The sequence below is a fragment of the Furipterus horrens genome, unplaced genomic scaffold (assembly GCF_987537825.1).
Source record: "Furipterus horrens unplaced genomic scaffold, mFurHor1.1.pri manual_scaffold_15, whole genome shotgun sequence".
NCBI classification, from domain to species: domain Eukaryota; kingdom Metazoa; phylum Chordata; class Mammalia; order Chiroptera; family Furipteridae; genus Furipterus; species Furipterus horrens.
Genome location: NW_028327185.1, coordinates 27,080,074 through 27,103,943, shown reverse-complemented (window position 1 = coordinate 27,103,943; position 23,870 = coordinate 27,080,074). Strand labels below are relative to the sequence as shown.

The 23,870-nt window shown below is 65.0% G+C and overlaps 18 non-coding genes across 18 annotated transcripts; all 18 read left to right on the top strand.

Annotated features, from left to right (window-relative positions):
* Positions 1-1,058: 1,058 nt before the first annotated feature.
* Positions 1,059-1,177, top strand: LOC149992628 (5S ribosomal RNA). The gene has a single exon (XR_016508371.1). It is a non-coding gene; the product is annotated as a 5S ribosomal RNA (ribosomal RNA).
* An 816-nt stretch (positions 1,178-1,993) lies between these two features.
* LOC149992627 (5S ribosomal RNA) lies at positions 1,994-2,112 on the top strand. Its single transcript, XR_016508406.1, has one exon. It is a non-coding gene; the product is annotated as a 5S ribosomal RNA (ribosomal RNA).
* Positions 2,113-3,640: 1,528 nt separating this feature from the next.
* Positions 3,641-3,759, top strand: LOC149992626 (5S ribosomal RNA). Its single transcript, XR_016508370.1, has one exon. It is a non-coding gene; the product is annotated as a 5S ribosomal RNA (ribosomal RNA).
* An 816-nt stretch (positions 3,760-4,575) lies between these two features.
* Positions 4,576-4,694, top strand: LOC149992625 (5S ribosomal RNA). Its single transcript, XR_016508405.1, has one exon. It is a non-coding gene; the product is annotated as a 5S ribosomal RNA (ribosomal RNA).
* Positions 4,695-6,222: 1,528 nt separating this feature from the next.
* Positions 6,223-6,341, top strand: LOC149992624 (5S ribosomal RNA). The gene has a single exon (XR_016508369.1). It is a non-coding gene; the product is annotated as a 5S ribosomal RNA (ribosomal RNA).
* Positions 6,342-7,157: 816 nt separating this feature from the next.
* Positions 7,158-7,276, top strand: LOC149992623 (5S ribosomal RNA). Its single transcript, XR_016508404.1, has one exon. It is a non-coding gene; the product is annotated as a 5S ribosomal RNA (ribosomal RNA).
* A 1,528-nt stretch (positions 7,277-8,804) lies between these two features.
* LOC149992622 (5S ribosomal RNA) lies at positions 8,805-8,923 on the top strand. The gene has a single exon (XR_016508368.1). It is a non-coding gene; the product is annotated as a 5S ribosomal RNA (ribosomal RNA).
* A 1,526-nt stretch (positions 8,924-10,449) lies between these two features.
* On the top strand, positions 10,450-10,568 carry LOC149992621 (5S ribosomal RNA). Its single transcript, XR_016508367.1, has one exon. It is a non-coding gene; the product is annotated as a 5S ribosomal RNA (ribosomal RNA).
* Positions 10,569-12,095: 1,527 nt separating this feature from the next.
* Positions 12,096-12,214, top strand: LOC149992620 (5S ribosomal RNA). Its single transcript, XR_016508365.1, has one exon. It is a non-coding gene; the product is annotated as a 5S ribosomal RNA (ribosomal RNA).
* An 816-nt stretch (positions 12,215-13,030) lies between these two features.
* Positions 13,031-13,149, top strand: LOC149992619 (5S ribosomal RNA). Its single transcript, XR_016508364.1, has one exon. It is a non-coding gene; the product is annotated as a 5S ribosomal RNA (ribosomal RNA).
* An 816-nt stretch (positions 13,150-13,965) lies between these two features.
* LOC149992618 (5S ribosomal RNA) lies at positions 13,966-14,084 on the top strand. The gene has a single exon (XR_016508403.1). It is a non-coding gene; the product is annotated as a 5S ribosomal RNA (ribosomal RNA).
* A 1,529-nt stretch (positions 14,085-15,613) lies between these two features.
* LOC149992617 (5S ribosomal RNA) lies at positions 15,614-15,732 on the top strand. Its single transcript, XR_016508363.1, has one exon. It is a non-coding gene; the product is annotated as a 5S ribosomal RNA (ribosomal RNA).
* An 816-nt stretch (positions 15,733-16,548) lies between these two features.
* LOC149992616 (5S ribosomal RNA) lies at positions 16,549-16,667 on the top strand. The gene has a single exon (XR_016508362.1). It is a non-coding gene; the product is annotated as a 5S ribosomal RNA (ribosomal RNA).
* An 816-nt stretch (positions 16,668-17,483) lies between these two features.
* Positions 17,484-17,602, top strand: LOC149992615 (5S ribosomal RNA). Its single transcript, XR_016508361.1, has one exon. It is a non-coding gene; the product is annotated as a 5S ribosomal RNA (ribosomal RNA).
* Positions 17,603-19,129: 1,527 nt separating this feature from the next.
* Positions 19,130-19,248, top strand: LOC149992614 (5S ribosomal RNA). Its single transcript, XR_016508360.1, has one exon. It is a non-coding gene; the product is annotated as a 5S ribosomal RNA (ribosomal RNA).
* A 1,525-nt stretch (positions 19,249-20,773) lies between these two features.
* Positions 20,774-20,892, top strand: LOC149992613 (5S ribosomal RNA). The gene has a single exon (XR_016508359.1). It is a non-coding gene; the product is annotated as a 5S ribosomal RNA (ribosomal RNA).
* Positions 20,893-22,418: 1,526 nt separating this feature from the next.
* On the top strand, positions 22,419-22,537 carry LOC149992612 (5S ribosomal RNA). The gene has a single exon (XR_016508358.1). It is a non-coding gene; the product is annotated as a 5S ribosomal RNA (ribosomal RNA).
* An 816-nt stretch (positions 22,538-23,353) lies between these two features.
* On the top strand, positions 23,354-23,472 carry LOC149992611 (5S ribosomal RNA). Its single transcript, XR_016508357.1, has one exon. It is a non-coding gene; the product is annotated as a 5S ribosomal RNA (ribosomal RNA).
* The last annotated feature ends 398 nt before the right edge of the window (positions 23,473-23,870 follow it).

Sequence of the window (23,870 nt, the reverse complement as noted above, 5' to 3'; positions counted from 1 at the left end):
AATACACGAGGCGATGGAGCTACGAATGCGCTTCCCGGAGCTGTCAGGGGTGCGTTTGAAATACCTTAAGGAACACGGTTATGGACACGGTGTTGTCACTCTGTCTTTGTTTGGGCCGCGCAGACCCGAAGGTTTTCCAGCAAGTTTTCTCCTCCTCGCTAGCTTCTAAAGGGTTTTTCTCGCGCCCCCACCCCCGACCCCCACCCCGACCCCGTTAGTAACGGCGGGAAAGTGACTTTACTGACTGGTAGGGAGTTTGGAAGCTCGTACGTGAAAATGACTCTGAGCGCAGTGCATTGTCAGTGCGTAGCCGCGTTGGGGTTCGGTCTTAACTGTGAGGCATCCTTGTCTCTGCATTCCTTCGTGGAATACATGTATCGTGCGAGCCGTGGAAATGCCCGCCGAGACCACTTAAACGCACACACGCGCGCGGCGGACACACACGCAAGATGACGACGGTGTCTGAGATCTGAGAACGTGGGGTCAGAAACCTATGCCACACATAGGTGTGTGTTTGGGCGGGGGTGGAGGCGGGCGGCAGCCCGCCGTGGGGCCGTGGGGGAGGCTGCGGGGCACGTCTGTCTAATGGAACCACAATAAAAAGAGGTGATGAAGAAAACAAAACGTATACGAAGCGTGCTTCACTGGAAGCAAAACGATCCGAGGCCGGCCCCGGCAGCCCCAGCAGCGCCCCCTGGGGGGAGGTGCCTGGGAAGGCCGCTGCCGCCAGGGCCCCGTTACCGCCCTCCACGCCCCCTCCTCGCGATCCTACGGGGTGGGGGCTCTGTCCACGCCACCCACCCCCACCGGGGCAGGGCACGTCCCTACTTCAGCTCGGCGGGGAGGAAACGTCACCCTGTGCGACGCAGGTGCCTTCGCCCTGCCCGCTGGAACCTGCGCAGGTGGGGCAGGGGGCAGGTGGAGGGCTCAGCGGGGGTGGGGGCGGGACGGGGGTGTCGCAGCTCACAGAGAGGGGCGCGGCCCAGCCGCGCGCCCCAGGGGAGAGGGGCCTGGAGGCGAGGCACAGGCTCTTGAGGCCTCTGGAAGCCGCCTCCCGCGTCTACGGCCATACCACCCTGAACGCGCCCGATCTCGTCTGACCTCGGAAGCTAAGCAGGGTCGGGCCTGGTTAGTACTTGGATGGGAGACCGCCTGGGAATACCGGGTGCTGTAGGCTTTTTGGCCGCTTCGTCCTTTTGCCCGCAGCCGCCGGCTCGGCTGCTTTCCTCTTCCTGCTCCTTGCGGGACCCCGCCACCCCCACCCCCTGCCCAGGACGGTGACCAGCTCCTCCCGACTCGCCCCCCACCCCCAGCCCCCACCCCCCGCACCACCCTCCTGCCCCGGCGCCGCGGAGGCCACCGCCCGGGCCATAGGGGAATCCGCGCCGCCTCCGGGCACCTCTTGGTTAAGAGGTGCCGTGTCTCCCAGACTCGCTCGCGAGAGAGGAGGTCCCCAGTCGTCGTAGGGGGCCCGAGCCCCCGGGACAGAGAGAGGGAAGGCCCCCCCCGCCCACCGCCGACCCTCACCACGGCCCCCGGCCCCCAGACCACGGCCCCTGGCCCCGACCCAGAGGCCCTGTGAGGCCGGCCTCGGTAGCCGCAGCCCCGCGCCTTGGGGGCAGGGGCCGGGGAAGGCCGCCGCCGCCCCTGCCCCTTCCCCGCCGTCCCCGACCCCTCCCCGGCCGCCTACATGGTGGTGGCGGTGGTCGTGGTGCTGGTGGTGCTGGTGGGGGGGGTGGTGGTGGCGGTTGGGGTCTCTGTGCTCCCCATCGGGCAGGGCAAGCTCTTTCTTCAGCTAGGCAGGGAGGAAACGTCCCCTCCGGGGGAGGTGCCTTGGCCCTGCCCGCTGGAACCTGAGCAGGTGGGGCAGGGGGCAGGTGGAGGGCTCGGGGGCAGCGACCCAGAGAGGGGCGCGGCCGGCCGGGCGCCGCCAGGGGAGAGGGGCCTGGAGGCGAGGCACAGGCTCTTGAGGCCTCTGGAAGCCGCCTCCCGCGTCTACGGCCATACCACCCTGAACGCGCCCGATCTCGTCTGATCTCGGAAGCTAAGCAGGGTCGGGCCTGGTTAGTACTTGGATGGGAGACCGCCTGGGAATACCGGGTGCTGTAGGCTTTTTGGAAGGCCTCTCCTTCGGCCCCCAGCCCACCCGTCACCCGCCCCCTGTCGCCGGGCCAGGGCGCTTTCATCTTCTTGCTCCAGGTGGAGCTCTCCAGACCCAGGAGGGGGACCCGCCCCTCTCCACTCCCCGTGGTCAGTGAAACTTATGACGGGGCCCATCTTTCTATCTCTCGTCCTAAGATCTCTTTTTTTTTTTTTTTTTTTTTTTTTCCCTTTTTGTCAGGGGTTTTACTCTTGGCTTCTCTACGTAGGCCTGCAAGGGCCACAAGGGCCTCCAAATTCAGAAGCAAGCGGACAAAATACTCGCAGGCCACGCATTTGGCGCTCTCCGTGAGAGCCTCGTTTTCAAACACCTGTCATCAGCCGTTGTGTCCAGTTCTACGCTGAGTGCCACCTTTCTAAGCACATTGGTCCCAGTTCACTTGGCGCAATAGGTGCAGTGTCGCTTCAGTGAAGGGAACTTAAATACACGAGGCGATGGAGCTACGAATGCGCTTCCCGGAGCTGTCAGGGGTGCGTTTGAAATACCTTAAGGAACACGGTTATGGACACGGTGTTGTCACTCTGTCTTTGTTTGGGCCGCGCAGACCCGAAGGTTTTCCAGCAAGTTTTCTCCTCCTCGCTAGCTTCTAAAGGGTTTTTCTCGCGCCCCCACCCCCGACCCCCACCCCGACCCCGTTAGTAACGGCGGGAAAGTGACTTTACTGACTGGTAGGGAGTTTGGAAGCTCGTACGTGAAAATGACTCTGAGCGCAGTGCATTGTCAGTGCGTAGCCGCGTTGGGGTTCGGTCTTAACTGTGAGGCATCCTTGTCTCTGCATTCCTTCGTGGAATACATGTATCGTGCGAGCCGTGGAAATGCCCGCCGAGACCACTTAAACGCACACACGCGCGCGGCGGACACACACGCAAGATGACGACGGTGTCTGAGATCTGAGAACGTGGGGTCAGAAACCTATGCCACACATAGGTGTGTGTTTGGGCGGGGGTGGAGGCGGGCGGCAGCCCGCCGTGGGGCCGTGGGGGAGGCTGCGGGGCACGTCTGTCTAATGGAACCACAATAAAAAGAGGTGATGAAGAAAACAAAACGTATACGAAGCGTGCTTCACTGGAAGCAAAACGATCCGAGGCCGGCCCCGGCAGCCCCAGCAGCGCCCCCTGGGGGGAGGTGCCTGGGAAGGCCGCTGCCGCCAGGGCCCCGTTACCGCCCTCCACGCCCCCTCCTCGCGATCCTACGGGGTGGGGGCTCTGTCCACGCCACCCACCCCCACCGGGGCAGGGCACGTCCCTACTTCAGCTCGGCGGGGAGGAAACGTCACCCTGTGCGACGCAGGTGCCTTCGCCCTGCCCGCTGGAACCTGCGCAGGTGGGGCAGGGGGCAGGTGGAGGGCTCAGCGGGGGTGGGGGCGGGACGGGGGTGTCGCAGCTCACAGAGAGGGGCGCGGCCCAGCCGCGCGCCCCAGGGGAGAGGGGCCTGGAGGCGAGGCACAGGCTCTTGAGGCCTCTGGAAGCCGCCTCCCGCGTCTACGGCCATACCACCCTGAACGCGCCCGATCTCGTCTGACCTCGGAAGCTAAGCAGGGTCGGGCCTGGTTAGTACTTGGATGGGAGACCGCCTGGGAATACCGGGTGCTGTAGGCTTTTTGGCCGCTTCGTCCTTTTGCCCGCAGCCGCCGGCTCGGCTGCTTTCCTCTTCCTGCTCCTTGCGGGACCCCGCCACCCCCACCCCCTGCCCAGGACGGTGACCAGCTCCTCCCGACTCGCCCCCCACCCCCAGCCCCCACCCCCCGCACCACCCTCCTGCCCCGGCGCCGCGGAGGCCACCGCCCGGGCCATAGGGGAATCCGCGCCGCCTCCGGGCACCTCTTGGTTAAGAGGTGCCGTGTCTCCCAGACTCGCTCGCGAGAGAGGAGGTCCCCAGTCGTCGTAGGGGGCCCGAGCCCCCGGGACAGAGAGAGGGAAGGCCCCCCCCGCCCACCGCCGACCCTCACCACGGCCCCCGGCCCCCAGACCACGGCCCCTGGCCCCGACCCAGAGGCCCTGTGAGGCCGGCCTCGGTAGCCGCAGCCCCGCGCCTTGGGGGCAGGGGCCGGGGAAGGCCGCCGCCGCCCCTGCCCCTTCCCCGCCGTCCCCGACCCCTCCCCGGCCGCCTACATGGTGGTGGCGGTGGTCGTGGTGCTGGTGGTGCTGGTGGGGGGGGTGGTGGTGGTGGTTGGGGTCTCTGTGCTCCCCATCGGGCAGGGCAAGCTCTTTCTTCAGCTAGGCAGGGAGGAAACGTCCCCTCCGGGGGAGGTGCCTTGGCCCTGCCCGCTGGAACCTGAGCAGGTGGGGCAGGGGGCAGGTGGAGGGCTCGGGGGCAGCGACCCAGAGAGGGGCGCGGCCGGCCGGGCGCCGCCAGGGGAGAGGGGCCTGGAGGCGAGGCACAGGCTCTTGAGGCCTCTGGAAGCCGCCTCCCGCGTCTACGGCCATACCACCCTGAACGCGCCCGATCTCGTCTGATCTCGGAAGCTAAGCAGGGTCGGGCCTGGTTAGTACTTGGATGGGAGACCGCCTGGGAATACCGGGTGCTGTAGGCTTTTTGGAAGGCCTCTCCTTCGGCCCCCAGCCCACCCGTCACCCGCCCCCTGTCGCCGGGCCAGGGCGCTTTCATCTTCTTGCTCCAGGTGGAGCTCTCCAGACCCAGGAGGGGGACCCGCCCCTCTCCACTCCCCGTGGTCAGTGAAACTTATGACGGGGCCCATCTTTCTATCTCTCGTCCTAAGATCTCTTTTTTTTTTTTTTTTTTTTTTTTTCCCTTTTTGTCAGGGGTTTTACTCTTGGCTTCTCTACGTAGGCCTGCAAGGGCCACAAGGGCCTCCAAATTCAGAAGCAAGCGGACAAAATACTCGCAGGCCACGCATTTGGCGCTCTCCGTGAGAGCCTCGTTTTCAAACACCTGTCATCAGCCGTTGTGTCCAGTTCTACGCTGAGTGCCACCTTTCTAAGCACATTGGTCCCAGTTCACTTGGCGCAATAGGTGCAGTGTCGCTTCAGTGAAGGGAACTTAAATACACGAGGCGATGGAGCTACGAATGCGCTTCCCGGAGCTGTCAGGGGTGCGTTTGAAATACCTTAAGGAACACGGTTATGGACACGGTGTTGTCACTCTGTCTTTGTTTGGGCCGCGCAGACCCGAAGGTTTTCCAGCAAGTTTTCTCCTCCTCGCTAGCTTCTAAAGGGTTTTTCTCGCGCCCCCACCCCCGACCCCCACCCCGACCCCGTTAGTAACGGCGGGAAAGTGACTTTACTGACTGGTAGGGAGTTTGGAAGCTCGTACGTGAAAATGACTCTGAGCGCAGTGCATTGTCAGTGCGTAGCCGCGTTGGGGTTCGGTCTTAACTGTGAGGCATCCTTGTCTCTGCATTCCTTCGTGGAATACATGTATCGTGCGAGCCGTGGAAATGCCCGCCGAGACCACTTAAACGCACACACGCGCGCGGCGGACACACACGCAAGATGACGACGGTGTCTGAGATCTGAGAACGTGGGGTCAGAAACCTATGCCACACATAGGTGTGTGTTTGGGCGGGGGTGGAGGCGGGCGGCAGCCCGCCGTGGGGCCGTGGGGGAGGCTGCGGGGCACGTCTGTCTAATGGAACCACAATAAAAAGAGGTGATGAAGAAAACAAAACGTATACGAAGCGTGCTTCACTGGAAGCAAAACGATCCGAGGCCGGCCCCGGCAGCCCCAGCAGCGCCCCCTGGGGGGAGGTGCCTGGGAAGGCCGCTGCCGCCAGGGCCCCGTTACCGCCCTCCACGCCCCCTCCTCGCGATCCTACGGGGTGGGGGCTCTGTCCACGCCACCCACCCCCACCGGGGCAGGGCACGTCCCTACTTCAGCTCGGCGGGGAGGAAACGTCACCCTGTGCGACGCAGGTGCCTTCGCCCTGCCCGCTGGAACCTGCGCAGGTGGGGCAGGGGGCAGGTGGAGGGCTCAGCGGGGGTGGGGGCGGGACGGGGGTGTCGCAGCTCACAGAGAGGGGCGCGGCCCAGCCGCGCGCCCCAGGGGAGAGGGGCCTGGAGGCGAGGCACAGGCTCTTGAGGCCTCTGGAAGCCGCCTCCCGCGTCTACGGCCATACCACCCTGAACGCGCCCGATCTCGTCTGACCTCGGAAGCTAAGCAGGGTCGGGCCTGGTTAGTACTTGGATGGGAGACCGCCTGGGAATACCGGGTGCTGTAGGCTTTTTGGCCGCTTCGTCCTTTTGCCCGCAGCCGCCGGCTCGGCTGCTTTCCTCTTCCTGCTCCTTGCGGGACCCCGCCACCCCCACCCCCTGCCCAGGACGGTGACCAGCTCCTCCCGACTCGCCCCCCACCCCCAGCCCCCACCCCCCGCACCACCCTCCTGCCCCGGCGCCGCGGAGGCCACCGCCCGGGCCATAGGGGAATCCGCGCCGCCTCCGGGCACCTCTTGGTTAAGAGGTGCCGTGTCTCCCAGACTCGCTCGCGAGAGAGGAGGTCCCCAGTCGTCGTAGGGGGCCCGAGCCCCCGGGACAGAGAGAGGGAAGGCCCCCCCCGCCCACCGCCGACCCTCACCACGGCCCCCGGCCCCCAGACCACGGCCCCTGGCCCCGACCCAGAGGCCCTGTGAGGCCGGCCTCGGTAGCCGCAGCCCCGCGCCTTGGGGGCAGGGGCCGGGGAAGGCCGCCGCCGCCCCTGCCCCTTCCCCGCCGTCCCCGACCCCTCCCCGGCCGCCTACATGGTGGTGGCGGTGGTCGTGGTGCTGGTGGTGCTGGTGGGGGGGGTGGTGGTGGTGGTTGGGGTCTCTGTGCTCCCCATCGGGCAGGGCAAGCTCTTTCTTCAGCTAGGCAGGGAGGAAACGTCCCCTCCGGGGGAGGTGCCTTGGCCCTGCCCGCTGGAACCTGAGCAGGTGGGGCAGGGGGCAGGTGGAGGGCTCGGGGGCAGCGACCCAGAGAGGGGCGCGGCCGGCCGGGCGCCGCCAGGGGAGAGGGGCCTGGAGGCGAGGCACAGGCTCTTGAGGCCTCTGGAAGCCGCCTCCCGCGTCTACGGCCATACCACCCTGAACGCGCCCGATCTCGTCTGATCTCGGAAGCTAAGCAGGGTCGGGCCTGGTTAGTACTTGGATGGGAGACCGCCTGGGAATACCGGGTGCTGTAGGCTTTTTGGAAGGCCTCTCCTTCGGCCCCCAGCCCACCCGTCACCCGCCCCCTGTCGCCGGGCCAGGGCGCTTTCATCTTCTTGCTCCAGGTGGAGCTCTCCAGACCCAGGAGGGGGACCCGCCCCTCTCCACTCCCCGTGGTCAGTGAAACTTATGACGGGGCCCATCTTTCTATCTCTCGTCCTAAGATCTCTTTTTTTTTTTTTTTTTTTTTTTTTCCCTTTTTGTCAGGGGTTTTACTCTTGGCTTCTCTACGTAGGCCTGCAAGGGCCACAAGGGCCTCCAAATTCAGAAGCAAGCGGACAAAATACTCGCAGGCCACGCATTTGGCGCTCTCCGTGAGAGCCTCGTTTTCAAACACCTGTCATCAGCCGTTGTGTCCAGTTCTACGCTGAGTGCCACCTTTCTAAGCACATTGGTCCCAGTTCACTTGGCGCAATAGGTGCAGTGTCGCTTCAGTGAAGGGAACTTAAATACACGAGGCGATGGAGCTACGAATGCGCTTCCCGGAGCTGTCAGGGGTGCGTTTGAAATACCTTAAGGAACACGGTTATGGACACGGTGTTGTCACTCTGTCTTTGTTTGGGCCGCGCAGACCCGAAGGTTTTCCAGCAAGTTTTCTCCTCCTCGCTAGCTTCTAAAGGGTTTTTCTCGCGCCCCCACCCCCGACCCCCACCCCGACCCCGTTAGTAACGGCGGGAAAGTGACTTTACTGACTGGTAGGGAGTTTGGAAGCTCGTACGTGAAAATGACTCTGAGCGCAGTGCATTGTCAGTGCGTAGCCGCGTTGGGGTTCGGTCTTAACTGTGAGGCATCCTTGTCTCTGCATTCCTTCGTGGAATACATGTATCGTGCGAGCCGTGGAAATGCCCGCCGAGACCACTTAAACGCACACACGCGCGCGGCGGACACACACGCAAGATGACGACGGTGTCTGAGATCTGAGAACGTGGGGTCAGAAACCTATGCCACACATAGGTGTGTGTTTGGGCGGGGGTGGAGGCGGGCGGCAGCCCGCCGTGGGGCCGTGGGGGAGGCTGCGGGGCACGTCTGTCTAATGGAACCACAATAAAAAGAGGTGATGAAGAAAACAAAACGTATACGAAGCGTGCTTCACTGGAAGCAAAACGATCCGAGGCCGGCCCCGGCAGCCCCAGCAGCGCCCCCTGGGGGGAGGTGCCTGGGAAGGCCGCTGCCGCCAGGGCCCCGTTACCGCCCTCCACGCCCCCTCCTCGCGATCCTACGGGGTGGGGGCTCTGTCCACGCCACCCACCCCCACCGGGGCAGGGCACGTCCCTACTTCAGCTCGGCGGGGAGGAAACGTCACCCTGTGCGACGCAGGTGCCTTCGCCCTGCCCGCTGGAACCTGCGCAGGTGGGGCAGGGGGCAGGTGGAGGGCTCAGCGGGGGTGGGGGCGGGACGGGGGTGTCGCAGCTCACAGAGAGGGGCGCGGCCCAGCCGCGCGCCCCAGGGGAGAGGGGCCTGGAGGCGAGGCACAGGCTCTTGAGGCCTCTGGAAGCCGCCTCCCGCGTCTACGGCCATACCACCCTGAACGCGCCCGATCTCGTCTGACCTCGGAAGCTAAGCAGGGTCGGGCCTGGTTAGTACTTGGATGGGAGACCGCCTGGGAATACCGGGTGCTGTAGGCTTTTTGGAAGGCCTCTCCTTCGGCCCCCAGCCCACCCGTCACCCGCCCCCTGTCGCCGGGCCAGGGCGCTTTCATCTTCTTGCTCCAGGTGGAGCTCTCCAGACCCAGGAGGGGGACCCGCCCCTCTCCACTCCCCGTGGTCAGTGAAACTTATGACGGGGCCCATCTTTCTATCTCTCGTCCTAAGATCTCTTTTTTTTTTTTTTTTTTTTTTTCCCTTTTTGTCAGGGGTTCTACTCTTGGCTTCTCTACGTAGGCCTGCAAGGGCCACAAGGGCCTCCAAATTCAGAAGCAAGCGGACAAAATACTCGCAGGCCACGCATTTGGCGCTCTCCGTGAGAGCCTCGTTTTCAAACACCTGTCATCAGCCGTTGTGTCCAGTTCTACGCTGAGTGCCACCTTTCTAAGCACATTGGTCCCAGTTCACTTGGCGCAATAGGTGCAGTGTCGCTTCAGTGAAGGGAACTTAAATACACGAGGCGATGGAGCTACGAATGCGCTTCCCGGAGCTGTCAGGGGTGCGTTTGAAATACCTTAAGGAACACGGTTATGGACACGGTGTTGTCACTCTGTCTTTGTTTGGGCCGCGCAGACCCGAAGGTTTTCCAGCAAGTTTTCTCCTCCTCGCTAGCTTCTAAAGGGTTTTTCTCGCGCCCCCACCCCCGACCCCCACCCCGACCCCGTTAGTAACGGCGGGAAAGTGACTTTACTGACTGGTAGGGAGTTTGGAAGCTCGTACGTGAAAATGACTCTGAGCGCAGTGCATTGTCAGTGCGTAGCCGCGTTGGGGTTCGGTCTTAACTGTGAGGCATCCTTGTCTCTGCATTCCTTCGTGGAATACATGTATCGTGCGAGCCGTGGAAATGCCCGCCGAGACCACTTAAACGCACACACGCGCGCGGCGGACACACACGCAAGATGACGACGGTGTCTGAGATCTGAGAACGTGGGGTCAGAAACCTATGCCACACATAGGTGTGTGTTTGGGCGGGGGTGGAGGCGGGCGGCAGCCCGCCGTGGGGCCGTGGGGGAGGCTGCGGGGCACGTCTGTCTAATGGAACCACAATAAAAAGAGGTGATGAAGAAAACAAAACGTATACGAAGCGTGCTTCACTGGAAGCAAAACGATCCGAGGCCGGCCCCGGCAGCCCCAGCAGCGCCCCCTGGGGGGAGGTGCCTGGGAAGGCCGCTGCCGCCAGGGCCCCGTTACCGCCCTCCACGCCCCCTCCTCGCGATCCTACGGGGTGGGGGCTCTGTCCACGCCACCCACCCCCACCGGGGCAGGGCACGTCCCTACTTCAGCTCGGCGGGGAGGAAACGTCACCCTGTGCGACGCAGGTGCCTTCGCCCTGCCCGCTGGAACCTGCGCAGGTGGGGCAGGGGGCAGGTGGAGGGCTCAGCGGGGGTGGGGGCGGGACGGGGGTGTCGCAGCTCACAGAGAGGGGCGCGGCCCAGCCGCGCGCCCCAGGGGAGAGGGGCCTGGAGGCGAGGCACAGGCTCTTGAGGCCTCTGGAAGCCGCCTCCCGCGTCTACGGCCATACCACCCTGAACGCGCCCGATCTCGTCTGACCTCGGAAGCTAAGCAGGGTCGGGCCTGGTTAGTACTTGGATGGGAGACCGCCTGGGAATACCGGGTGCTGTAGGCTTTTTGGAAGGCCTCTCCTTCGGCCCCCAGCCCACCCGTCACCCGCCCCCTGTCGCCGGGCCAGGGCGCTTTCATCTTCTTGCTCCAGGTGGAGCTCTCCAGACCCAGGAGGGGGACCCGCCCCTCTCCACTCCCCGTGGTCAGTGAAACTTATGACGGGGCCCATCTTTCTATCTCTCGTCCTAAGATCTCTTTTTTTTTTTTTTTTTTTTTTTTCCCTTTTTGTCAGGGGTTCTACTCTTGGCTTCTCTACGTAGGCCTGCAAGGGCCACAAGGGCCTCCAAATTCAGAAGCAAGCGGACAAAATACTCGCAGGCCACGCATTTGGCGCTCTCCGTGAGAGCCTCGTTTTCAAACACCTGTCATCAGCCGTTGTGTCCAGTTCTACGCTGAGTGCCACCTTTCTAAGCACATTGGTCCCAGTTCACTTGGCGCAATAGGTGCAGTGTCGCTTCAGTGAAGGGAACTTAAATACACGAGGCGATGGAGCTACGAATGCGCTTCCCGGAGCTGTCAGGGGTGCGTTTGAAATACCTTAAGGAACACGGTTATGGACACGGTGTTGTCACTCTGTCTTTGTTTGGGCCGCGCAGACCCGAAGGTTTTCCAGCAAGTTTTCTCCTCCTCGCTAGCTTCTAAAGGGTTTTTCTCGCGCCCCCACCCCCGACCCCCACCCCGACCCCGTTAGTAACGGCGGGAAAGTGACTTTACTGACTGGTAGGGAGTTTGGAAGCTCGTACGTGAAAATGACTCTGAGCGCAGTGCATTGTCAGTGCGTAGCCGCGTTGGGGTTCGGTCTTAACTGTGAGGCATCCTTGTCTCTGCATTCCTTCGTGGAATACATGTATCGTGCGAGCCGTGGAAATGCCCGCCGAGACCACTTAAACGCACACACGCGCGCGGCGGACACACACGCAAGATGACGACGGTGTCTGAGATCTGAGAACGTGGGGTCAGAAACCTATGCCACACATAGGTGTGTGTTTGGGCGGGGGTGGAGGCGGGCGGCAGCCCGCCGTGGGGCCGTGGGGGAGGCTGCGGGGCACGTCTGTCTAATGGAACCACAATAAAAAGAGGTGATGAAGAAAACAAAACGTATACGAAGCGTGCTTCACTGGAAGCAAAACGATCCGAGGCCGGCCCCGGCAGCCCCAGCAGCGCCCCCTGGGGGGAGGTGCCTGGGAAGGCCGCTGCCGCCAGGGCCCCGTTACCGCCCTCCACGCCCCCTCCTCGCGATCCTACGGGGTGGGGGCTCTGTCCACGCCACCCACCCCCACCGGGGCAGGGCACGTCCCTACTTCAGCTCGGCGGGGAGGAAACGTCACCCTGTGCGACGCAGGTGCCTTCGCCCTGCCCGCTGGAACCTGCGCAGGTGGGGCAGGGGGCAGGTGGAGGGCTCAGCGGGGGTGGGGGCGGGACGGGGGTGTCGCAGCTCACAGAGAGGGGCGCGGCCCAGCCGCGCGCCCCAGGGGAGAGGGGCCTGGAGGCGAGGCACAGGCTCTTGAGGCCTCTGGAAGCCGCCTCCCGCGTCTACGGCCATACCACCCTGAACGCGCCCGATCTCGTCTGACCTCGGAAGCTAAGCAGGGTCGGGCCTGGTTAGTACTTGGATGGGAGACCGCCTGGGAATACCGGGTGCTGTAGGCTTTTTGGCCGCTTCGTCCTTTTGCCCGCAGCCGCCGGCTCGGCTGCTTTCCTCTTCCTGCTCCTTGCGGGACCCCGCCACCCCCACCCCCTGCCCAGGACGGTGACCAGCTCCTCCCGACTCGCCCCCCACCCCCAGCCCCCACCCCCCGCACCACCCTCCTGCCCCGGCGCCGCGGAGGCCACCGCCCGGGCCATAGGGGAATCCGCGCCGCCTCCGGGCACCTCTTGGTTAAGAGGTGCCGTGTCTCCCAGACTCGCTCGCGAGAGAGGAGGTCCCCAGTCGTCGTAGGGGGCCCGAGCCCCCGGGACAGAGAGAGGGAAGGCCCCCCCCGCCCACCGCCGACCCTCACCACGGCCCCCGGCCCCCAGACCACGGCCCCTGGCCCCGACCCAGAGGCCCTGTGAGGCCGGCCTCGGTAGCCGCAGCCCCGCGCCTTGGGGGCAGGGGCCGGGGAAGGCCGCCGCCGCCCCTGCCCCTTCCCCGCCGTCCCCGACCCCTCCCCGGCCGCCTACATGGTGGTGGCGGTGGTCGTGGTGCTGGTGGTGCTGGTGGGGGTGGTGGTGGTGGTGGTTGGGGTCTCTGTGCTCCCCATCGGGCAGGGCAGGCTCTTTCTTCAGCTAGGCAGGGAGGAAACGTCCCCTCCGGGGGAGGTGCCTTGGCCCTGCCCGCTGGAACCTGAGCAGGTGGGGCAGGGGGCAGGTGGAGGGCTCGGGGGCAGCGTCCCAGAGAGGGGCGCGGCCGGCCGGGCGCCGCCAGGGGAGAGGGGCCTGGAGGCGAGGCACAGGCTCTTGAGGCCTCTGGAAGCCGCCTCCCGCGTCTACGGCCATACCACCCTGAACGCGCCCGATCTCGTCTGACCTCGGAAGCTAAGCAGGGTCGGGCCTGGTTAGTACTTGGATGGGAGACCGCCTGGGAATACCGGGTGCTGTAGGCTTTTTGGCCGCTTCGTCCTTTTGCCCGCAGCCGCCGGCTCGGCTGCTTTCCTCTTCCTGCTCCTTGCGGGACCCCGCCACCCCCACCCCCTGCCCAGGACGGTGACCAGCTCCTCCCGACTCGCCCCCCACCCCCAGCCCCCACCCCCCGCACCACCCTCCTGCCCCGGCGCCGCGGAGGCCACCGCCCGGGCCATAGGGGAATCCGCGCCGCCTCCGGGCACCTCTTGGTTAAGAGGTGCCGTGTCTCCCAGACTCGCTCGCGAGAGAGGAGGTCCCTAGTCGTCGTAGGGGGCCCGAGCCCCCGGGACAGAGAGAGGGAAGGCCCCCCCCGCCCACCGCCGACCCTCACCACGGCCCCCGGCCCCCAGACCACGGCCCCTGGCCCCGACCCAGAGGCCCTGTGAGGCCGGCCTCGGTAGCCGCAGCCCCGCGCCTTGGGGGCAGGGGCCGGGGAAGGCCGCCGCCGCCCCTGCCCCTTCCCCGCCGTCCCCGACCCCTCCCCGGCCGCCTACATGGTGGTGGCGGTGGTCGTGGTGCTGGTGGTGCTGGTGGGGGTGGTGGTGGTGGTGGTTGGGGTCTCTGTGCTCCCCATCGGGCAGGGCAGGCTCTTTCTTCAGCTAGGCAGGGAGGAAACGTCCCCTCCGGGGGAGGTGCCTTGGCCCTGCCCGCTGGAACCTGAGCAGGTGGGGCAGGGGGCAGGTGGAGGGCTCGGGGGCAGCGTCCCAGAGAGGGGCGCGGCCGGCCGGGCGCCGCCAGGGGAGAGGGGCCTGGAGGCGAGGCACAGGCTCTTGAGGCCTCTGGAAGCCGCCTCCTGCGTCTACGGCCATACCACCCTGAACGCGCCCGATCTCGTCTGATCTCGGAAGCTAAGCAGGGTCGGGCCTGGTTAGTACTTGGATGGGAGACCGCCTGGGAATACCGGGTGCTGTAGGCTTTTTGGAAGGCCTCTCCTTCGGCCCCCAGCCCACCCGTCACCCGCCCCCTGTCGCCGGGCCAGGGCGCTTTCATCTTCTTGCTCCAGGTGGAGCTCTCCAGACCCAGGAGGGGGACCCGCCCCTCTCCACTCCCCGTGGTCAGTGAAACTTATGACGGGGCCCATCTTTCTATCTCTCGTCCTAAGATCTCTGTTTTTTTTTTTTTTTTTTTTTTTTCCCTTTTTGTCAGGGGTTCTACTCTTGGCTTCTCTACGTAGGCCTGCAAGGGCCACAAGGGCCTCCAAATTCAGAAGCAAGCGGACAAAATACTCGCAGGCCACGCATTTGGCGCTCTCCGTGAGAGCCTCGTTTTCAAACACCTGTCATCAGCCGTTGTGTCCAGTTCTACGCTGAGTGCCACCTTTCTAAGCACATTGGTCCCAGTTCACTTGGCGCAATAGGTGCAGTGTCGCTTCAGTGAAGGGAACTTAAATACACGAGGCGATGGAGCTACGAATGCGCTTCCCGGAGCTGTCAGGGGTGCGTTTGAAATACCTTAAGGAACACGGTTATGGACACGGTGTTGTCACTCTGTCTTTGTTTGGGCCGCGCAGACCCGAAGGTTTTCCAGCAAGTTTTCTCCTCCTCGCTAGCTTCTAAAGGGTTTTTCTCGCGCCCCCACCCCCGACCCCCACCCCGACCCCGTTAGTAACGGCGGGAAAGTGACTTTACTGACTGGTAGGGAGTTTGGAAGCTCGTACGTGAAAATGACTCTGAGCGCAGTGCATTGTCAGTGCGTAGCCGCGTTGGGGTTCGGTCTTAACTGTGAGGCATCCTTGTCTCTGCATTCCTTCGTGGAATACATGTATCGTGCGAGCCGTGGAAATGCCCGCCGAGACCACTTAAACGCACACACGCGCGCGGCGGACACACACGCAAGATGACGACGGTGTCTGAGATCTGAGAACGTGGGGTCAGAAACCTATGCCACACATAGGTGTGTGTTTGGGCGGGGGTGGAGGCGGGCGGCAGCCCGCCGTGGGGCCGTGGGGGAGGCTGCGGGGCACGTCTGTCTAATGGAACCACAATAAAAAGAGGTGATGAAGAAAACAAAACGTATACGAAGCGTGCTTCACTGGAAGCAAAACGATCCGAGGCCGGCCCCGGCAGCCCCAGCAGCGCCCCCTGGGGGGAGGTGCCTGGGAAGGCCGCTGCCGCCAGGGCCCCGTTACCGCCCTCCACGCCCCCTCCTCGCGATCCTACGGGGTGGGGGCTCTGTCCACGCCACCCACCCCCACCGGGGCAGGGCACGTCCCTACTTCAGCTCGGCGGGGAGGAAACGTCACCCTGTGCGACGCAGGTGCCTTCGCCCTGCCCGCTGGAACCTGCGCAGGTGGGGCAGGGGGCAGGTGGAGGGCTCAGCGGGGGTGGGGGCGGGACGGGGGTGTCGCAGCTCACAGAGAGGGGCGCGGCCCAGCCGCGCGCCCCAGGGGAGAGGGGCCTGGAGGCGAGGCACAGGCTCTTGAGGCCTCTGGAAGCCGCCTCCCGCGTCTACGGCCATACCACCCTGAACGCGCCCGATCTCGTCTGACCTCGGAAGCTAAGCAGGGTCGGGCCTGGTTAGTACTTGGATGGGAGACCGCCTGGGAATACCGGGTGCTGTAGGCTTTTTGGCCGCTTCGTCCTTTTGCCCGCAGCCGCCGGCTCGGCTGCTTTCCTCTTCCTGCTCCTTGCGGGACCCCGCCACCCCCACCCCCTGCCCAGGACGGTGACCAGCTCCTCCCGACTCGCCCCCCACCCCCAGCCCCCACCCCCCGCACCACCCTCCTGCCCCGGCGCCGCGGAGGCCACCGCCCGGGCCATAGGGGAATCCGCGCCGCCTCCGGGCACCTCTTGGTTAAGAGGTGCCGTGTCTCCCAGACTCGCTCGCGAGAGAGGAGGTCCCCAGTCGTCGTAGGGGGCCCGAGCCCCCGGGACAGAGAGAGGGAAGGCCCCCCCCGCCCACCGCCGACCCTCACCACGGCCCCCGGCCCCCAGACCACGGCCCCTGGCCCCGACCCAGAGGCCCTGTGAGGCCGGCCTCGGTAGCCGCAGCCCCGCGCCTTGGGGGCAGGGGCCGGGGAAGGCCGCCGCCGCCCCTGCCCCTTCCCCGCCGTCCCCGACCCCTCCCCGGCCGCCTACATGGTGGTGGCGGTGGTCGTGGTGCTGGTGGTGCTGGTGGGGGTGGTGGTGGTGGTGGTTGGGGTCTCTGTGCTCCCCATCGGGCAGGGCAGGCTCTTTCTTCAGCTAGGCAGGGAGGAAACGTCCCCTCCGGGGGAGGTGCCTTGGCCCTGCCCGCTGGAACCTGAGCAGGTGGGGCAGGGGGCAGGTGGAGGGCTCGGGGGCAGCGTCCCAGAGAGGGGCGCGGCCGGCCGGGCGCCGCCAGGGGAGAGGGGCCTGGAGGCGAGGCACAGGCTCTTGAGGCCTCTGGAAGCCGCCTCCCGCGTCTACGGCCATACCACCCTGAACGCGCCCGATCTCGTCTGACCTCGGAAGCTAAGCAGGGTCGGGCCTGGTTAGTACTTGGATGGGAGACCGCCTGGGAATACCGGGTGCTGTAGGCTTTTTGGCCGCTTCGTCCTTTTGCCCGCAGCCGCCGGCTCGGCTGCTTTCCTCTTCCTGCTCCTTGCGGGACCCCGCCACCCCCACCCCCTGCCCAGGACGGTGACCAGCTCCTCCCGACTCGCCCCCCACCCCCAGCCCCCACCCCCCGCACCACCCTCCTGCCCCGGCGCCGCGGAGGCCACCGCCCGGGCCATAGGGGAATCCGCGCCGCCTCCGGGCACCTCTTGGTTAAGAGGTGCCGTGTCTCCCAGACTCGCTCGCGAGAGAGGAGGTCCCTAGTCGTCGTAGGGGGCCCGAGCCCCCGGGACAGAGAGAGGGAAGGCCCCCCCCGCCCACCGCCGACCCTCACCACGGCCCCCGGCCCCCAGACCACGGCCCCTGGCCCCGACCCAGAGGCCCTGTGAGGCCGGCCTCGGTAGCCGCAGCCCCGCGCCTTGGGGGCAGGGGCCGGGGAAGGCCGCCGCCGCCCCTGCCCCTTCCCCGCCGTCCCCGACCCCTCCCCGGCCGCCTACATGGTGGTGGCGGTGGTCGTGGTGCTGGTGGTGCTGGTGGGGGTGGTGGTGGTGGTGGTTGGGGTCTCTGTGCTCCCCATCGGGCAGGGCAGGCTCTTTCTTCAGCTAGGCAGGGAGGAAACGTCCCCTCCGGGGGAGGTGCCTTGGCCCTGCCCGCTGGAACCTGAGCAGGTGGGGCAGGGGGCAGGTGGAGGGCTCGGGGGCAGCGTCCCAGAGAGGGGCGCGGCCGGCCGGGCGCCGCCAGGGGAGAGGGGCCTGGAGGCGAGGCACAGGCTCTTGAGGCCTCTGGAAGCCGCCTCCCGCGTCTACGGCCATACCACCCTGAACGCGCCCGATCTCGTCTGACCTCGGAAGCTAAGCAGGGTCGGGCCTGGTTAGTACTTGGATGGGAGACCGCCTGGGAATACCGGGTGCTGTAGGCTTTTTGGAAGGCCTCTCCTTCGGCCCCCAGCCCACCCGTCACCCGCCCCCTGTCGCCGGGCCAGGGCGCTTTCATCTTCTTGCTCCAGGTGGAGCTCTCCAGACCCAGGAGGGGGACCCGCCCCTCTCCACTCCCCGTGGTCAGTGAAACTTATGACGGGGCCCATCTTTCTATCTCTCGTCCTAAGATCTCTTTTTTTTTTTTTTTTTTTTTTTTCCCTTTTTGTCAGGGGTTTTACTCTTGGCTTCTCTACGTAGGCCTGCAAGGGCCACAAGGGCCTCCAAATTCAGAAGCAAGCGGACAAAATACTCGCAGGCCACGCATTTGGCGCTCTCCGTGAGAGCCTCGTTTTCAAACACCTGTCATCAGCCGTTGTGTCCAGTTCTACGCTGAGTGCCACCTTTCTAAGCACATTGGTCCCAGTTCACTTGGCGCAATAGGTGCAGTGTCGCTTCAGTGAAGGGAACTTAAATACACGAGGCGATGGAGCTACGAATGCGCTTCCCGGAGCTGTCAGGGGTGCGTTTGAAATACCTTAAGGAACACGGTTATGGACACGGTGTTGTCACTCTGTCTTTGTTTGGGCCGCGCAGACCCGAAGGTTTTCCAGCAAGTTTTCTCCTCCTCGCTAGCTTCTAAAGGGTTTTTCTCGCGCCCCCACCCCCGACCCCCACCCCGACCCCGTTAGTAACGGCGGGAAAGTGACTTTACTGACTGGTAGGGAGTTTGGAAGCTCGTACGTGAAAATGACTCTGAGCGCAGTGCATTGTCAGTGCGTAGCCGCGTTGGGGTTCGGTCTTAACTGTGAGGCATCCTTGTCTCTGCATTCCTTCGTGGAATACATGTATCGTGCGAGCCGTGGAAATGCCCGCCGAGACCACTTAAACGCACACACGCGCGCGGCGGACACACACGCAAGATGACGACGGTGTCTGAGATCTGAGAACGTGGGGTCAGAAACCTATGCCACACATAGGTGTGTGTTTGGGCGGGGGTGGAGGCGGGCGGCAGCCCGCCGTGGGGCCGTGGGGGAGGCTGCGGGGCACGTCTGTCTAATGGAACCACAATAAAAAGAGGTGATGAAGAAAACAAAACGTATACGAAGCGTGCTTCACTGGAAGCAAAACGATCCGAGGCCGGCCCCGGCAGCCCCAGCAGCGCCCCCTGGGGGGAGGTGCCTGGGAAGGCCGCTGCCGCCAGGGCCCCGTTACCGCCCTCCACGCCCCCTCCTCGCGATCCTACGGGGTGGGGGCTCTGTCCACGCCACCCACCCCCACCGGGGCAGGGCACGTCCCTACTTCAGCTCGGCGGGGAGGAAACGTCACCCTGTGCGACGCAGGTGCCTTCGCCCTGCCCGCTGGAACCTGCGCAGGTGGGGCAGGGGGCAGGTGGAGGGCTCAGCGGGGGTGGGGGCGGGACGGGGGTGTCGCAGCTCACAGAGAGGGGCGCGGCCCAGCCGCGCGCCCCAGGGGAGAGGGGCCTGGAGGCGAGGCACAGGCTCTTGAGGCCTCTGGAAGCCGCCTCCCGCGTCTACGGCCATACCACCCTGAACGCGCCCGATCTCGTCTGACCTCGGAAGCTAAGCAGGGTCGGGCCTGGTTAGTACTTGGATGGGAGACCGCCTGGGAATACCGGGTGCTGTAGGCTTTTTGGAAGGCCTCTCCTTCGGCCCCCAGCCCACCCGTCACCCGCCCCCTGTCGCCGGGCCAGGGCGCTTTCATCTTCTTGCTCCAGGTGGAGCTCTCCAGACCCAGGAGGGGGACCCGCCCCTCTCCACTCCCCGTGGTCAGTGAAACTTATGACGGGGCCCATCTTTCTATCTCTCGTCCTAAGATCTCTTTTTTTTTTTTTTTTTTTTTTTCCTTTTTGTCAGGGGTTCTACTCTTGGCTTCTCTACGTAGGCCTGCAAGGGCCACAAGGGCCTCCAAATTCAGAAGCAAGCGGACAAAATACTCGCAGGCCACGCATTTGGCGCTCTCCGTGAGAGCCTCGTTTTCAAACACCTGTCATCAGCCGTTGTGTCCAGTTCTACGCTGAGTGCCACCTTTCTAAGCACATTGGTCCCAGTTCACTTGGCGCAATAGGTGCAGTGTCGCTTCAGTGAAGGGAACTTAAATACACGAGGCGATGGAGCTACGAATGCGCTTCCCGGAGCTGTCAGGGGTGCGTTTGAAATACCTTAAGGAACACGGTTATGGACACGGTGTTGTCACTCTGTCTTTGTTTGGGCCGCGCAGACCCGAAGGTTTTCCAGCAAGTTTTCTCCTCCTCGCTAGCTTCTAAAGGGTTTTTCTCGCGCCCCCACCCCCGACCCCCACCCCGACCCCGTTAGTAACGGCGGGAAAGTGACTTTACTGACTGGTAGGGAGTTTGGAAGCTCGTACGTGAAAATGACTCTGAGCGCAGTGCATTGTCAGTGCGTAGCCGCGTTGGGGTTCGGTCTTAACTGTGAGGCATCCTTGTCTCTGCATTCCTTCGTGGAATACATGTATCGTGCGAGCCGTGGAAATGCCCGCCGAGACCACTTAAACGCACACACGCGCGCGGCGGACACACACGCAAGATGACGACGGTGTCTGAGATCTGAGAACGTGGGGTCAGAAACCTATGCCACACATAGGTGTGTGTTTGGGCGGGGGTGGAGGCGGGCGGCAGCCCGCCGTGGGGCCGTGGGGGAGGCTGCGGGGCACGTCTGTCTAATGGAACCACAATAAAAAGAGGTGATGAAGAAAACAAAACGTATACGAAGCGTGCTTCACTGGAAGCAAAACGATCCGAGGCCGGCCCCGGCAGCCCCAGCAGCGCCCCCTGGGGGGAGGTGCCTGGGAAGGCCGCTGCCGCCAGGGCCCCGTTACCGCCCTCCACGCCCCCTCCTCGCGATCCTACGGGGTGGGGGCTCTGTCCACGCCACCCACCCCCACCGGGGCAGGGCACGTCCCTACTTCAGCTCGGCGGGGAGGAAACGTCACCCTGTGCGACGCAGGTGCCTTCGCCCTGCCCGCTGGAACCTGCGCAGGTGGGGCAGGGGGCAGGTGGAGGGCTCAGCGGGGGTGGGGGCGGGACGGGGGTGTCGCAGCTCACAGAGAGGGGCGCGGCCCAGCCGCGCGCCCCAGGGGAGAGGGGCCTGGAGGCGAGGCACAGGCTCTTGAGGCCTCTGGAAGCCGCCTCCCGCGTCTACGGCCATACCACCCTGAACGCGCCCGATCTCGTCTGACCTCGGAAGCTAAGCAGGGTCGGGCCTGGTTAGTACTTGGATGGGAGACCGCCTGGGAATACCGGGTGCTGTAGGCTTTTTGGAAGGCCTCTCCTTCGGCCCCCAGCCCACCCGTCACCCGCCCCCTGTCGCCGGGCCAGGGCGCTTTCATCTTCTTGCTCCAGGTGGAGCTCTCCAGACCCAGGAGGGGGACCCGCCCCTCTCCACTCCCCGTGGTCAGTGAAACTTATGACGGGGCCCATCTTTCTATCTCTCGTCCTAAGATCTCTTTTTTTTTTTTTTTTTTTTTTTCCCTTTTTGTCAGGGGTTCTACTCTTGGCTTCTCTACGTAGGCCTGCAAGGGCCACAAGGGCCTCCAAATTCAGAAGCAAGCGGACAAAATACTCGCAGGCCACGCATTTGGCGCTCTCCGTGAGAGCCTCGTTTTCAAACACCTGTCATCAGCCGTTGTGTCCAGTTCTACGCTGAGTGCCACCTTTCTAAGCACATTGGTCCCAGTTCACTTGGCGCAATAGGTGCAGTGTCGCTTCAGTGAAGGGAACTTAAATACACGAGGCGATGGAGCTACGAATGCGCTTCCCGGAGCTGTCAGGGGTGCGTTTGAAATACCTTAAGGAACACGGTTATGGACACGGTGTTGTCACTCTGTCTTTGTTTGGGCCGCGCAGACCCGAAGGTTTTCCAGCAAGTTTTCTCCTCCTCGCTAGCTTCTAAAGGGTTTTTCTCGCGCCCCCACCCCCGACCCCCACCCCGACCCCGTTAGTAACGGCGGGAAAGTGACTTTACTGACTGGTAGGGAGTTTGGAAGCTCGTACGTGAAAATGACTCTGAGCGCAGTGCATTGTCAGTGCGTAGCCGCGTTGGGGTTCGGTCTTAACTGTGAGGCATCCTTGTCTCTGCATTCCTTCGTGGAATACATGTATCGTGCGAGCCGTGGAAATGCCCGCCGAGACCACTTAAACGCACACACGCGCGCGGCGGACACACACGCAAGATGACGACGGTGTCTGAGATCTGAGAACGTGGGGTCAGAAACCTATGCCACACATAGGTGTGTGTTTGGGCGGGGGTGGAGGCGGGCGGCAGCCCGCCGTGGGGCCGTGGGGGAGGCTGCGGGGCACGTCTGTCTAATGGAACCACAATAAAAAGAGGTGATGAAGAAAACAAAACGTATACGAAGCGTGCTTCACTGGAAGCAAAACGATCCGAGGCCGGCCCCGGCAGCCCCAGCAGCGCCCCCTGGGGGGAGGTGCCTGGGAAGGCCGCTGCCGCCAGGGCCCCGTTACCGCCCTCCACGCCCCCTCCTCGCGATCCTACGGGGTGGGGGCTCTGTCCACGCCACCCACCCCCACCGGGGCAGGGCACGTCCCTACTTCAGCTCGGCGGGGAGGAAACGTCACCCTGTGCGACGCAGGTGCCTTCGCCCTGCCCGCTGGAACCTGCGCAGGTGGGGCAGGGGGCAGGTGGAGGGCTCAGCGGGGGTGGGGGCGGGACGGGGGTGTCGCAGCTCACAGAGAGGGGCGCGGCCCAGCCGCGCGCCCCAGGGGAGAGGGGCCTGGAGGCGAGGCACAGGCTCTTGAGGCCTCTGGAAGCCGCCTCCCGCGTCTACGGCCATACCACCCTGAACGCGCCCGATCTCGTCTGACCTCGGAAGCTAAGCAGGGTCGGGCCTGGTTAGTACTTGGATGGGAGACCGCCTGGGAATACCGGGTGCTGTAGGCTTTTTGGCCGCTTCGTCCTTTTGCCCGCAGCCGCCGGCTCGGCTGCTTTCCTCTTCCTGCTCCTTGCGGGACCCCGCCACCCCCACCCCCTGCCCAGGACGGTGACCAGCTCCTCCCGACTCGCCCCCCACCCCCAGCCCCCACCCCCCGCACCACCCTCCTGCCCCGGCGCCGCGGAGGCCACCGCCCGGGCCATAGGGGAATCCGCGCCGCCTCCGGGCACCTCTTGGTTAAGAGGTGCCGTGTCTCCCAGACTCGCTCGCGAGAGAGGAGGTCCCCAGTCGTCGTAGGGGGCCCGAGCCCCCGGGACAGAGAGAGGGAAGGCCCCCCCCGCCCACCGCCGACCCTCACCACGGCCCCCGGCCCCCAGACCACGGCCCCTGGCCCCGACCCAGAGGCCCTGTGAGGCCGGCCTCGGTAGCCGCAGCCCCGCGCCTTGGGGGCAGGGGCCGGGGAAGGCCGCCGCCGCCCCTGCCCCTTCCCCGCCGTCCCCGACCCCTCCCCGGCCGCCTACATGGTGGTGGCGGTGGTCGTGGTGCTGGTGGTGCTGGTGGGGGTGGTGGTGGTGGTGGTTGGGGTCTCTGTGCTCCCCATCGGGCAGGGCAGGCTCTTTCTTCAGCTAGGCAGGGAGGAAACGTCCCCTCCGGGGGAGGTGCCTTGGCCCTGCCCGCTGGAACCTGAGCAGGTGGGGCAGGGGGCAGGTGGAGGGCTCGGGGGCAGCGTCCCAGAGAGGGGCGCGGCCGGCCGGGCGCCGCCAGGGGAGAGGGGCCTGGAGGCGAGGCACAGGCTCTTGAGGCCTCTGGAAGCCGCCTCCCGCGTCTACGGCCATACCACCCTGAACGCGCCCGATCTCGTCTGACCTCGGAAGCTAAGCAGGGTCGGGCCTGGTTAGTACTTGGATGGGAGACCGCCTGGGAATACCGGGTGCTGTAGGCTTTTTGGCCGCTTCGTCCTTTTGCCCGCAGCCGCCGGCTCGGCTGCTTTCCTCTTCCTGCTCCTTGCGGGACCCCGCCACCCCCACCCCCTGCCCAGGACGGTGACCAGCTCCTCCCGACTCGCCCCCCACCCCCAGCCCCCACCCCCCGCACCACCCTCCTGCCCCGGCGCCGCGGAGGCCACCGCCCGGGCCATAGGGGAATCCGCGCCGCCTCCGGGCACCTCTTGGTTAAGAGGTGCCGTGTCTCCCAGACTCGCTCGCGAGAGAGGAGGTCCCTAGTCGTCGTAGGGGGCCCGAGCCCCCGGGACAGAGAGAGGGAAGGCCCCCCCCGCCCACCGCCGACCCTCACCACGGCCCCCGGCCCCCAGACCACGGCCCCTGGCCCCGACCCAGAGGC